Source organism: Camelus bactrianus, chromosome 11 (genome assembly GCF_048773025.1).
Source record: "Camelus bactrianus isolate YW-2024 breed Bactrian camel chromosome 11, ASM4877302v1, whole genome shotgun sequence".
Classification (NCBI taxonomy): domain Eukaryota; kingdom Metazoa; phylum Chordata; class Mammalia; order Artiodactyla; family Camelidae; genus Camelus; species Camelus bactrianus.
In genome coordinates, this window is record NC_133549.1 from 45,314,171 (window position 1) to 45,328,382 (window position 14,212).

At 46.1% G+C, this 14,212-nt stretch overlaps 1 protein-coding gene and 1 pseudogene across 5 annotated transcripts in view; both read left to right on the forward strand.

The window, feature by feature from the left end:
- SORBS1 (sorbin and SH3 domain containing 1) overlaps positions 1-14,212 on the forward strand; it is a 208,282-nt gene that overhangs the window by 37,806 nt on the left and 156,264 nt on the right. The gene's annotated exons all lie outside the window — the stretch shown is intronic.
- LOC141579301 (U4 spliceosomal RNA) lies at positions 1,485-1,614 on the forward strand (annotated as a pseudogene).

Consider the following 14,212-nt stretch of genomic DNA (forward strand, 5'->3'; position numbering starts at 1 on the left):
TTTTCAAAAGGGCCTGGGCAGACTGTCAGCGTTTTGTAAAAGGCTCTTTCTAGCCTGGATCTTTTCTATGGTGACATGCCAGATCCCTCCGGCAAGATTGCTGGGTGCTTGGCCCATTCTTCGCTCTCAGTCTAAAGTAACTTCTTAGTTCACTCTAGTCCTTTTTAGTTTGGGGCTTATTGCATTTGGGTTGCTAAATTTAAAACAAGAACACAGAATCAATTCCGTACAACCACAGACCCAAAGACAGAGCTGTGAGAGTCCTTCTGGACAATCTCAGCTGACCCAGAGATGGTGCAGCTGCTTGGTGCCAGGGTCTTAAGCCCAGTGTCTGCATCTGAATGTAATATTCCTCTCCCTGCCCCGTACTGCCATCACAGAGATCCAGGTTTCCCTCTGCTCCTCCACTTGGCCAAACTGAGGTGTGGCCAGTAGAGAGAGAAGGGTTTGCAGGGCCCAGGTTGATGGAGCCATTTAAGTTCAAGGAGACTGATGAGGAAAGGGGTGTTGTTCAGATTGCATTTTAAAGTGGGTTGGGAATAACACTGGCTGCGAAAACATCATCCCAAATCTGCAAAATCAACACTCGTTCTTCCTGGTAAACATGAAGGCTCGGCAGCTGCACCTCCCTCACACGTGTTTGGCCAACTGCTGTTCAGGACACTGTGCCTCCCTCAGCGGCGTATGGGAGCTGATTGGAGCCAGGACTGGCATTCCAGCTCTTTGCCGGGTGGAACAGGGCGTTTCGGTGCTCTCGAGAGCCAGGCCAGTTCAGGTTGCCTTTGGACTTAGACTGGCATATGCCCATCCATCTGGGGTTCTGCGGACCCTTTGACAGGGCTCCCTGTCCCTGGTCAGGTTTTGTCGAGTCAAGACCCGGTACAGGCAGAAGAATTGATCTTATTAAGTCAAAGATGATTTGTGGGTGATTTCTTTTCCGTCAGAATCCTCATCCTCTTGATCACCCCATAACCTCTGTTATACAAGAGAATTTTGTTTATTTCAGAGAGTCGGCCCACACACAGGTTTGAAGCCCGTCCAAAAGGAACATTTGCCACTGTATAAAAACTTGTCTCATCTTGCTGCTCTTTGATGAGAACTGGTCCACCCCTTCTCTTCGCCCCTCTGCACCCCACCCCACCGCAGTTTCCTACATCATTTGCAGAAAACTTAACTGTGTGGGAATTTACTGCTTTATTTCTCAGAACTGGAGCAACTGCCTGGCTTTCTTTAGGAAATACTTGGGGAAAGCAGAACAGCCTCGTTTACGTTCTCATCTCTTTCTTGTTTTAATTTTTCATGTGTCTTCATAAGAGGCCACCAAGAGCAGTTACCAAGACAAATGAAGCAGTAATGAAGAACCAGTATGAGTTCCTGGGGTGCAAGCTTGTCAACATACTCTTTTTGCCAGGGACTCAGGGATATGCAGTCAATACTGTGTCTGCTGTGTAGGTCACCCCTGCGTGATCTCAGGGGAGAATCCAGCTTTTGCACAGTGGCAATATTGTAGCCAGTGAGGTTTAACCAAGGAGTGATTATTGTTAATTGAAAACTTCAGGGAAGAATCCTTTAGGAGCCTATGGCTAAAATGGGAAGTGAGGGCTGGGTGATCAGGCTGCAGGTGGATTCACTGCTGGCTGGATCACCAGATCAGATTTGCATTTTCTGTGTGGGGAGCCTCTCTGGCAGACCTAGGGTTGTGCCTGAGCCTGTCTTGGTCAATATTTTTTATCAGACACTTGGAACTGTAGAAGGCAGCCATGTGAAGTATGTAGATATCTTAGGGCTGTGAGAGAGAACTTAACATTTCAAAATCGGGACCCAACAAGCTCTTTTAAGATGTGTCCAGCATCTGGGTTATGAAAAGATCTTATATGTATGGGATAGGGTAACCTGATTGTAGAAAAAGCTCTTGTGGGGGAAAAAAGAGTGACATTTTAAAAGATTAGAAAGAGAGGGAGATCGCTCTCGGAGGGAGGGAGGTGAAGGAGCAGGTGGTTCTGTAGCTGGACGATCTCATAGTTCTTGGTTTGCCTTCTGGCTCTACTGATGCCCCCGCAGCAGGTGGTGCTGGGCTGGGTCATGATCCTTCCTCCTGCGGGTGCCCCAGGGGAGGTGTGAGTGGGCTTTGATATTCCTCCTCCTCCCTGGCCTCTCTGGGGAACCACCCTCTTGCCCACGCAAGGCCTCTTCCATGTCTACACAGGCTTTTCCAGTCAGGGGTCGGAGCTCTTATTTCTAAGGGTTTTGTAGTTAGGCCCTGGGGCTGCACCTGCCTTTGTTTCAGCAACAACAACAAAAGGGCAACAGGAGCTTTAGAAAAAGGATAAATGGAATGCTTTGTGTTCCTGTTTTAAACTTAAAGACAATTCTTTTCTGCAAATGGAGAAAGTAATATGACTTCAGCTCCATATTGCATCAGGGTAAGGGTGTCAGGGAGAAGGTATAGGTGTGAGAGGAATAAAACAGGCAAGTGGGGTGGAGTGGGGAGGAAAGCTGGTAACAGGTGGGCAAGGAGAGAGCAGCAAAGACGTGCATCAGAAGAAACAAGACACAAGAGTCAGGAGACATAATTTGAAGTGAGACTAATTTACAGTAAGATTTCCACCCCATTGCTGCAATTTGATGTCTAGGAATTCTTAGAAAATCACAAGTGTTTTTTTTTTCTTTGTAAATGTACCATTTGGTCAAAAAATGACAGCCTGACATGCCTGCCATTATAGAATGAAATCTTGATATTGATGGATGGTATAAGAAGCAAAGGCCCAAGTCCTTTAATACTTAAAAAAAATAGTCCTTCTCCCTCAAAACTGAACAAAAACCTTATGGTCGTTGGATGAGTCCAAAGAGTTAAAGAAAAGTCTCTATCTTTATTGATGTATGTATATATACACACACATAAAATATATATGCATCTGTAAAAAGAAACTACCTCCAAATCATCCAGTGACACTCTGGATGGTGATTTTATAACTTGTTCCTGTTTTCCCCCCCTTTTTGGAGGAGGTGTCACTTTCTATTGTTTTTTCTTGCAATGAATGGTATGGCTTTAATCAGGAAAAAGTTATTAAAGTATACTCTGGTTGGAAAATATGGAGAAATAATATTTAAATAGTATCACGTACCTAAAGGATTACTTATTTTAAGTTGGGAAATACATCCAGGGTATCCTAGCCTTTTCCTGCCCTTTTGTTTTTAAAATTTGTAGTTTTTGTCAAAGTTACACATGCATATAGTTTCAAAAATCAACTAGTTCTCCAGGAGCACAGTCTCCTGCCTCCTCACCTCCACCCACCCATGTCCCAGTGGCAGTCGTTTAAAAATCTTAGCTGATTCTTTTGGTATTTTTGTCCACATTTTTCAATAACTTGCATGTTTTGCTGCTCTTGGGTATTAACCATTGACTCCTCACCGTGTAAAGCGTGGATTTAGCTCTTCTCTCCCTCCTCATGCTCCACTTGTCTTTGGAGGAAGAAAACTCCCATCTTCTCTAAAAGTTATGAGTGTCATACCTTATCCTAGAGGGACAGGGGGTCCTTACGTGGAATAATCAGTACATCTTTTGGCCTTTTGGGCTCTTGCCAGTTAGAATTCTGACAAATTTTAAAGTCTAAATTATCAATTTGAATTGAACCACATGTTGTTATTAGCTCCGTGGATCAACCCAAACCAAGAGGCTGTCGAAATCTGGATTAAACTTTAGGACATCTTCTGGATGTGGTTTTTTTAATCATGTATCAATTTATTTTGTTATCCTTGTATTCTCTCTACACTCTATGATAAGAAGCCACCACCTTGTTTAATTGTGGGTCATTGTGTGCTGGGCTTGGTTTCCCTGGGGGTCCTAGGAGGCACCTTTCTTGAGCTCTCAGCTCCAGGATACTCTCAAGGAGCTGGCTTCTGCTTATATTTGACTGGCAATATCCAGGGTTTGTGGGGCAGTGGCAGAGCTGCCCGTGTCCTGGGGACCCAGAAGGATTTGTCTGACGTCCTAAAAGAGCCACCTTTTCCAGAAAAGCTGCTACAGTCCAACCTCAGGACATGACATGTAGACTCTGCTCTGAGTCTCAGAGTTTCACTTTGTTCCCAGAGCCACCCAGATGCCTCTGAATTCTTTGTGTTTGTGTTTAATGGAGGTACTGGGGATTGAACCCAGGACCTCATGCATGCCAAGTATGCACTCCACTACTGAGCTATACCTTCCTCCAACCTCTGAATTCTTTGTCCAGTTCTGGAGGCCATTGCTCTGGGCTTACCTGTTTCCTCCAGGTACAGGAATGACTCCCATCTCTTGCCCTTTGCCTCTATTCATGGACCTTCTGAGCCCTGGAAAAGATGTCACTGCAACATATGCCAGTGATCTTACTGTCTTTCTCACTAATAAAGAGTAAGATAAAGTGCCAGTGCAGGGCCCTCTGAAATGCAGGCTCTGAATCTTAAAGTTGTGAGGGACCCTGGAAGCCACACGATCTGTACAACTCGGCTGGCACGCTGCTGGCAATGAGAAGTCTCTCTTAAGGAGCCACCCTTTCTAGTGTTGGGTGCTCATCTCTTGGAAACTTCTTTCCTGCTGAACTGACATCCTTCTCTGGGATGTCCTTCCGCTAAACAGATGAGGGCAGCCTTGATGGGGCAGTTTATCCAAACTAGTCAACAAATTACTCTTCCTTTTTCTCTAGCATAAGCGGTATTAAAAATGATTTTGAGAGGCAGCCATAAAAGATGCTGGTAAAAACTCATGTTTTCCAAGCACCAAGTGTGTTGCCAGAGAGGTTCAGTTTTGTTTTTCTTTATCATTATGATTTTGATTTATTTGAGTCTGATTGAATAGTATCAGTGACATGAGGAATAATTACAGTATCTTTTGAAATTCTATCCTGGAACCCCACCAGGAGCTGACTCAGATTTGTGCCAAGGAATACATCCTAGGTTTGGGGTTTTTCTTTTAATGTTTTTTAAAAAAATGCTCATGTGAAATACTAGACCTTTTGATACTTAAAGCGCATTGTTTTAGTGGGTGGAGTTCTTTTTTGATCCTCTAGGTTTAAACTTCTTAGTTCAGGGGTGGCCATAGTGACCATCCTGTATTGTGAATCCAAGAGGCTTCTGAGAGGCTAGACCTGCATGCGTGTGTGTGAGTGTGTGTGCACGCATTTGTCTCCCTTTTACCAACCAGTTCTAAACTTTTCTCGATTCTTACTGCTTTTACTGAGTCTTCAGAAGTGTTGGCTATCTTAGGGAAACCATGAGATATAATTCTTTAAATAAAAATGATTTGACTTAGAGAAGCTGGCAGCAGTAAATCAACATGTTAACATCGTTGGTTGGTTATTGTTTCCTTTGAGATTTTCTTTGTTTTCCCAGCTTTATGTCATGAACATGTATTACTTTTATATTAGAGAAAATTATCTGGGAAAGCATGGTTGCTTTCAAACTCACCCCTAGTCGGCCAACAAGCTAACGAGATGGAGAATGCAGGAGGGGACAGCATATTGGAACGTAGGGACTTTGAAAGCCAGGGCTGCCATGGGAACTGTTGTCCCCAGTCTTTTCAACATCAAAAATGCTTATTATACTTACTTCAAAATTTCACTTGCTTTGAAAGGTTTCATCCAACCAACCACTGTATTTGTTAAATAGTAATTTCTCCATTGTTGATCAGAGACAGACAAACTGGCTGTTGGAGAGTCACCGGGTTATTTTATGGAGGTGATGCTGTTCCAGCTGAGAGTGGAGACAAGTAATGTTTGAGGTGGTCCTTCCGTTAGGGACTTACCCATGTTCTACACCTTCGTTGCTACCCAAGTGGTACTTTCTGAGCTGAGGACGCAGGGTTGGGGTTCTGCTGTTAGAGCTCTTCTGTGTTTTGGGCTCAGGACCCTGTATTCCCTCTGGTATTAGTATTTCTCCTCCACAAACCTGCCTTGATTTTGTTTTTAATGCAACACTTAAAACAACCCCCCACCAAGAGTACAATAAGGCTTTATGGCCATGCTAACCTTTGTCAGCCTCATCCTTCATCATCACCGACTCCTCTTCCTGGTAATGATAGTTGGCATCAGTTGAGTGAGTGGTTACTCAGTATGACAGATATGTCTTAAATGTCTACATGGATGATTTCATTTGCCCCTCATAACTCCGCTGTGAAGCAAGGACTGTTAACTAGCCACCTGTTTTATTGATGGGGAAGCTGAGGCTCAGAGAAGTTGGGTAATTTGTCCAAGGTCATGAGGCCAAAGAGCAGCAAAGCTGGGGTTTCAGCTGCTTCCCATCTCTTCCACCTTCCTTTAATCCCTTTCCTCCTCCATCCTGCCTTTCCAAACCAGGACCTCAGTTTCAGGTCTTCTTCATCTCAGCGTGTCACCGTCTTGTGCACCTGGCGTTAGTTGACTCTCTTCACAATTCTCCAGCAGGAGATACGGAAAGGTGACCAGACACCTGGATTGGAGAGGCTGGGCCGCAGTGCTGGATGCCCTCCTCTGGCGTCCTGATGGGTTTATTCCCTAGTGTGTGGAAACTGGAGTTGGGATCTGGTTATCTCCTTTCTAGTTTCCCATTGTTAGGTTGGGGCCTTCAGGGGCTTGAGGAGGCATTCCCCAACCAGAGAAATACCTATTTCATGCCTCTACGCAGGACACCAGTCCTTTTTCTTCTGCCCTCCAGCAGAAGGGAGCACAGAAAGCCTCAAATCACTGTCTTCTGGAAAGGGGAGGAAGCTAAAGGTACTTCCCTTCCCACAAAACGATCTCCCTTCCTTTCCAAGGAAAGTGTGTAGAAAAGGAGTAACATTAATTTTTACTGGGTCATGGATCCCCTTGAGAATCTGATGAACACTTTGTGGACTCTTCCCAGAAGAAGTACAGTGATAACTGACATTTATGTTGTAGGCATTGTGCTAAACACTTACATGTAATACCTCTTTTAATCCTCATCATAACTCTATGAGGTGTAGAGTATTGTTATCCCTATTCTACAGATGAGGAAACAGAGGCCCTGAGATGTTTAGTGACATGGCTGTGCATGTGCATTTAGAAAGTTGTTGGGTCTTCGCTTATGATTTCAGTCGGACCCCAGGATCTAGAGTGCCAGCCACTACCTGCATTGCTTAAAGATGGGAATTTGTACTTGTCACGGATATTAGTTGGATACCAACCCCTGTGGCTGGGGATCAACCTGCTTGTCAAGGCGGTAGAGGAAGGAGAGGCTGTTCTTGGCTCCCTCATCCTCTTGGACCAGTTATGTGAATCTGCATGGAGGTTCTAAGTGTCCAAGATTTGCAGGGATCCCACACAGTTATCTGATTGGCATTTAACAGTGGATGGAAAATCAGATGATCTGGGCTTCTCTCTGGTGCTGCCCCTCTAAGCTGTGTGACTTGGCTCATTCAGACCTTGCGCCTGTCTGCTCATTTGCAAACCAGGGAGGGTGAACTCTGGCCTTAATTAGGATAAGGAAGGGTCACCCCACTGTGGGAGGAAGGCAACTACCCTTGATGTGTCTTCACTGTGGCCCATAAGCTCATGTCCTGCTCAGGTACAGTGTGCATGTTCTGGTATTAAGATTAATGGGCCAGAAACTGACCTGTGACTCTGACCATGCTTGATAACTGTAGCTTTAAAGGGTACAGTGAGTATTTTTGTAGAGCAACAGTGACCATAATAATTAAGATTTTGGAATAGTTTGTACTCCTCCTGTCTGCCTTTCTATTCTGTTCCCCACCCTATCCTGACCCCCACAGCAGGTAGCCTTAAAATCTGAGAGCTGTAGAATGTCAGTGCTGGAAGGGAACTCTGATCACCCATGGCCAGCCTTCTCATTTTGCAGGAATAGAAGTAGGCTCAGAGAGGTATAGGAACTCGCCCAAGGTCACACAGCTAATCCATGGCAGAGCCAGAATGTAGGTTAGCATTCTTTGGGTTGTGCCATGCAGCTGTCTCTTATCTCTCCTCTTAAATTCCTCTACAACCAGACAAAAGTCTTGCTCAGTTTTTACCTTATATAGTTCTTATCCCCTCTACTCGCTTCTTTGAAAACACAGGCGGGGTCATTCTCCTTGTAGCTTCTCCCTCCTCCTCCTCCTCACCACCTCCCACACTGTCTCACTGCCTGATAGAGGAAGGAACAAAGCCACCTCCTGGGCAGAGCCCTCTCCGAAGTCCTTTATGGTGCTCAGTCCACAGTTCTGCAGGATCAGATCACTGGGGTGAATCTCTGCTGTAGACAGAGACCTAGGAAATGCCCATCTCCATCCACTACTTTATCCCATTAATGTAGTATGGATATACCCAGCCAGTGTGTTATCAGAAGTGGGCTGGCTTGTTCGTGGCTGTGCTGGGGCTCTCTCTCTAGCAGAGGTCTTCTGACCTCTTTAGAGCATCTTCTCTGAAGCTGGGCCGGCTGATCTGCCGATCTGAGTGCTGGTACTTAGCAGCCCCCCTTGCCACATGCCACCGTGAGTGTTCACGGACTCTCTCCTCTTCTCTCTGCTAAACAGAACTGTTGTCTGTTACTCAGCTTTCCCAGTTACCCTGCCTTTTAAGGAGAATTTTCTCTTGGTTAGCTCAGTCCCTGGGCCTTTTTCTGAGAATCAGGGCCATGAGTGGAGGCTGAGTTGGAGGACCAGGAGGAGGGTCAGAGGTTGTGTGAGGGTGCGTGTGAATGTGTGTAACGAAGGCCTATATTTGTATCTGAAAAGGCCCAATGCTTGTGAGAGAAGAAGGAAGGGAGAGGGGAAGTGCTGATAAGCTGGGGAGAGGTGGTGTAGAGGAAGAGGCGGGCCTTTAGAGGAGTACCTGCCTGTCTCGCATGGGATACCAAGCGGTAGAGAAGGAGGGCGGATTTCAGAGATGGCTCCCTATGCATTAAGAGTTTCACCTCCCACCCCCAACTGCTGGTGTCAAAGAGACCAGGAACATTTTGAATGTTATGTTTGGGTGGGATTGTTTGCTTGCATGACCTAGTGGAGACCAGGCTACGTGGAGAGCCAGTTATGTTCATGCTCCTCTGGCTTGTTCTATCTGGGAGCCAGGCCGATGGTGGGGCAGGAGAATGTGGGAAGCAGGCTTTGAGGGTGGGTGATCTGGGGAAGTGCTGTGTGATGGGGGTGCAGGGGCTCGGGGCTGCTGGGCCAGTGTCAGCGTGGAGTTTGTATTGCCGCATTCTGAACAAGCCCCAGATCATTTTCTCGCGTTAAAAAGAAAAAACATGTCAGAGGTCTCAGATCCAGTGTTTATTCACTTTGTACCCTGTTTCCAGAAAAGTATGAGGCAGTTCAGTCTCGGTGAGGAAAATACAGTGATTCATTCACCTTGTATTTTTCCCATAGTGAGATTTGCCCTAAGAAGGAAGAACAGGGTGAGTGTCATGGTGCTGTTTCACTGACAGAAATACTGGGAAGGATATTTACATTTTTGTTCGCCAAGAAATGGCTCTTTTGTACTGGTTTGAGATGGAGGTGGCTTAGCACAGAGAAGGGTTTTAATCCAGGGGAAGGAGCAGGGACTGTTTGATGGAGATAAGGAAAGAGCTGTCTCCTGCCAGCACAGCTCCTGGGCTTGGATTGATCAGCGTGCTCTGCCTGTCTGGCATTCATGTTTAGTAAGATGACTTTTTCCAGTGGCTGAAGGCCCCAGAATAAACAGGCTGCTGGCACTTGGGGGTCTGTGTGTGGATGTCCTGGCCCCTTTTTGGGCTACTAGGAGAGCAGAAGAAACACTTATTCAAAACCACCCAAAGGGTTGGCGTGACATCCAGAAAGTTCAAGCAAGCGTTGGTGTTTTGGATACCCAGCAAGGGCAGAACAAGGACCTGCCCCCGTCCCGCTCATATGTTGCTGGTGGGAGTGTGAAGCTCATGGTCTTCTTAGCCCAATTGCCAAGCTACTGGGCACTTGGAAATTGTTTTTTGATCCTCTTAAGGGACCTTGTGTGAGGGCAGGAAGTGTCAGCTGCCTTCTGGTGCTTGGAGCCATGTCCAGGGTAGTCATTCCTCTCTAGCTCTACAAGATGTCAGGAAAGCAGCACTATGGAACTGAGGAACGACCCTGGTCAGTTCCTGGCCTCTCTGTGGGTCACCCTGGCCTTGTTCAGACCGGCCCGTCTGACTGCAGAAGTCCCAAGGCTGCCCTAACAGGACTGGTCACAATTCCTCAGCCGTGTCAATTTCTCAGATGGACTTCCAGACCATGAGTGTCAGGATGCCCCAAGGTTCTCAGGAACAATGCACATACCTGGTCCCACACCAAGGGGGCAGAGTGAGCGTCTCGGGGATTTGCGGCCCCCAAGTGATTCCTTTGGGCCCTCTGGATGGAGAGCCACTGTGCAGAACTAGGCATTTGGTTAGTAGATTTGATGCCAGGAGATCCTGTTTCAAGTTTTATGGACTTGAAGTCAGGGAAGTGTGGAGGGCCAGCCTAGTGCTTCAAGTGACTGCTTTCTCGCACTCCCTCAGCCCCATGTGCTGGGTGTTCTCGTGCCCGCTTTCTGGGGAGGAAATGAGCGTCAAAGATTGAGAACTTGCTTGAGATCGTGCACTTGGTAGGTAACCAGGCTTGACCAGAGTCCTCATTTTTTCCCTTAAGATTATACTCCCCACCCTAGAATGTTGAGTGTCTCCCCAAGTGTAGCTGTGTGACGGAAGTGAGATGTGAGCCAAGTGTATAATTTAAGGTTTTCTAGTAGCCATGCTGGAAAAGTTTTTAAAAAGTGAAATTTATCTATGTAGTCTCTTTAACCCAGTGTATCTAAAATATTATCATTTCAATATATAATCAGTATTTTAAAAAATCAGTGTGCGAGCCATTTTATGTTTTTGCCCCCCATACTAAGTCTTCAAAATCCAGTATGTATGTTACCTTTAAAGTACATCTCACGCCGGTGTTGCAGTGGCTGTGCGTGGCTAGTGGCTCCCTTACAGGACAGCACAGTTCTAGCGTCTCTTGGCTGGAGAGGTGTGTCCTGCCCGGCTGCCCAGCATAGCAAGGGGTCACAGTTTTCTAAATTAATGGTTTCCACATGCCACAGGATGAATCAGTGCTGGGCAGTCTGCCTGAGTGTCACCTGAGGAGGGAATTCCAATTCAGGAATCAGTCTAGAGCCCCAGGTAATTCTGTGTAGCCAGTTTAGAAGCAACTGCGCTAAAATATTCACTGGGCAGTTCGCCTGGGTTCTGTGCCTTGGCCCCACCCCTTTTCAGGGACACTTGAATTCCAAGCACGTTCTTTTGTGAGAGGTGTGAAGAGAAAGGTGGGGGAAGGCATGCCCTGAGGGCCTCTTCCCTCCCCTGCTAAATAGAACTGCAGTTTCAGTGGAAAAACAAAATCCTGCTTATTTATCTGGATGTGGTCATGCATAAGGGATGGCACTTTCCCTTTTGGTGGCTGAGAGCGGGATCCTATGTTCTCCGGAAAGGTGAGATGAAGGAACCCAAATATTTAGGGCAGAATGGGATACTGTGTACTTTAGCGGTGTTCTTTTCCAGTGGTTTGGCTTTAAAATTTATTTGCTGACTTAGAGTAAAAAATTTGGTCCTAAAAAGTGAGAGTCCAAAGTCCAAACCTCAGATGCCTCAGGCCAGGCAGGTAACCGGAGATGAAGTGTGGGGGATTTCACATCAAAGTCACAGGAAGATTTTTCACCCTGACAGATATCTTTCTTCTGGAAAGATAAGACCCTCTTTGTCTTGCCTTTTCCTGCTGTCAATAGAGAAATATTTCTCCTTGAGAGAAGGCAGTGCAAGCACCATGATGAATGGTCGCTGACACTCGGCCTTGGTGTTTCGAGAGTCGACTCCAAGAGCTGTGCCCGTCTAAGGAGGAGTAGCTACCGCCCAGCCCCGTCCAACTGTTATCCTGGAGGCACAGCCTTACCAGGTCCTGCTCTTTTCAGGGAGAAGCCACAAGTCTAGAATATTTAAGAGGTAAAATCTTTGGCTTTTAAAAAAACATTTTAAAATTTAAAAATACAGGCTTATAGGAAGTTACCCAAAAAACTGGTACAGGGGTCCTGTGTGTCCTTCTCCCAGCTTCCCCCAGTGGTACCATCTTACATAACTAGTGCAGCATCCAGACGGACACTGCTGCAAGCTACAGTCCTTATGCAGATCTCACTAGTTTATACCTGCGCTCATTTGTGTGTGTGCACATATGCGTGCACGTGCGTTCTGTGCAGTTTATCAGGTGTAGATCTGTGGAACCACCAGCACCATCAGGAAAGTCTTTTTGGCTTTTAAACCATTTGTGCGAATGCATCAGAGACTCTCTTCAGGTCTAAAGAACGTGCCTTAGGCCTCGTGTGGCCTGTTGAGCCTCCAGTTTTCAATCTATTCCAGCCCTTTCATCTTTTTATTCAGGCAAAATTTAACGTAACACAGAACTTACCATTTTAAGCCACTTAAAGTATACAGTTGAGTGTGTTTCAGTGTATTAGCAGTGTTGTGTGACAATCACCACTATCTAATTCCAGAACATTTTTTTTTACCCCAAAAAGAAACCCCGTGCCCACTCACATTCACACCTCCTTCCCTCCCTCCACTCAACCCCTGACAACCGCACATCTATTTTCCTGTCTCTGTGGATTTGTCCATTGGACACTTAATACAGGTGGAATCATACTGCTCTCTGTATTGCCCTTCTGTGATTAGCCCTTTCATTTTACAGAGGAAGAAACTTGGGACCATAGAGGGAAGGTGATATGCCCATGAATCTAGTGCTAGTGAGTGGCCAAGTCTGGACGTGAACCCAGAACCAGTGTTTGTACCATACTGTTCTGCCTGTAACCATTTAGATCTTTTATCATCATTATCATCAGAATAATAATAAAACTACTGCACCAGCTATCACTTTTCAGTTGGCCTTAATATTTTTAACAACAGAATCTTCTGTTTCTTGTGCTGAGTGTTGAGGTTCTTCAAAGAGTCACTGTGGAAATGGAAATTGTAAAGGAGAAAACAAGGTAATTCAATTTAGTGTACCTTTTCTGAATACCACCTATGTGCCAGTTTCAGGCCCAACAGGGTTGAGTTCGATTGAACCCCAGTGATCAAAGTACAGTCAGTTGGGGGAAACAGACAAAAGAACAAATTTCAGGATATTGAGAGAAATACCGTGATTGTGAGACAGGGGGAAGATCACCAGCCCAGCCAGAGGGGCTTGAGGGATGAGAAGGAGCTAACAGGTACCGAGACAGTAGAAGAATGTTTTAAGCAGAAGGCAAGGCCTGAGCAAATGTTGAGACTTTAGGATAGCTGAGCTGTGAGCTGATGGGTGGTAAGCTGATGGAGGCTGAAGTGGGAAGCGGAGGTATTGGAGATACAGCCAGAAGAGCGGGCTTGAGACAGATCCCCAAGGGTCTTTAGGTCATCAAAGGTCAGATAACCCCTGTGGATGTCTGAATTTTTCAAGCTGAGGATGGCCAAATGGAGGGAGAGTAGAAGAAGAAATCTTGGGAATCAAGTCTCCAGGAGGTATTCAAGTCTGAGCAGTTGGGGTGGGGGTGCGGTACACAGTAGTAGAACCAGTATCAGACTGAGAAGAATCAAGACAGGAAAAACAGAGACCATTCTAGAGGCCATGTCATCAAGTCATACCATGGGGCATCTTTGGAGGGCTCTCAGCTCTCCAGTCTTCCTCTACTTCCTCCCTCCCTCAGCAGCGATTTATTGAGCACGTGCTTTGTGCCAGGAACAGTTGGCTGCTCGGGTTGCAACCATAAACGAGTCCATCTCCAGGGGGCACCCTGGGCTTTGTCAGGATTTTCTCAGGGAGGCCCCCAAATCAGAACAAGTGTCTTGTGAAGGCATCTTGTTGTAGGAATGGACAGGGAGGAAGAAAAGCGTATCCCAGTGGAAGAAAGCATGAAGTCACTGTGAATCATTTAAAGTAGGTGGGCTTTTTTTTTTTTTTTAAGGGGAGCTAAAAATCATTTTGCTATTTTCAACTAATTTTATTCTACTTTAAGAGCTTTGTGTCACTCAGAGAACTTGAAAACTTCATCCTCCCTCCTACTGAATCTGTGGGGTAGGTTGGGGAGCTATAAAAATCTCCCAAAGATCCCGCTTTCCTCTGCCAGTGTTCCCCGGTGTGGAAGGGGGACAACCCAGCAGTAGGACCAGAGGTGAGTGGTGTTTGGAAATAGGTGCCCTCTGGGCATTGAGCATCTTGGAAGACCTGGCATTGGGGTCCTGAGGATGTGGCCCTGGGCCTTGCCCCAGGGGA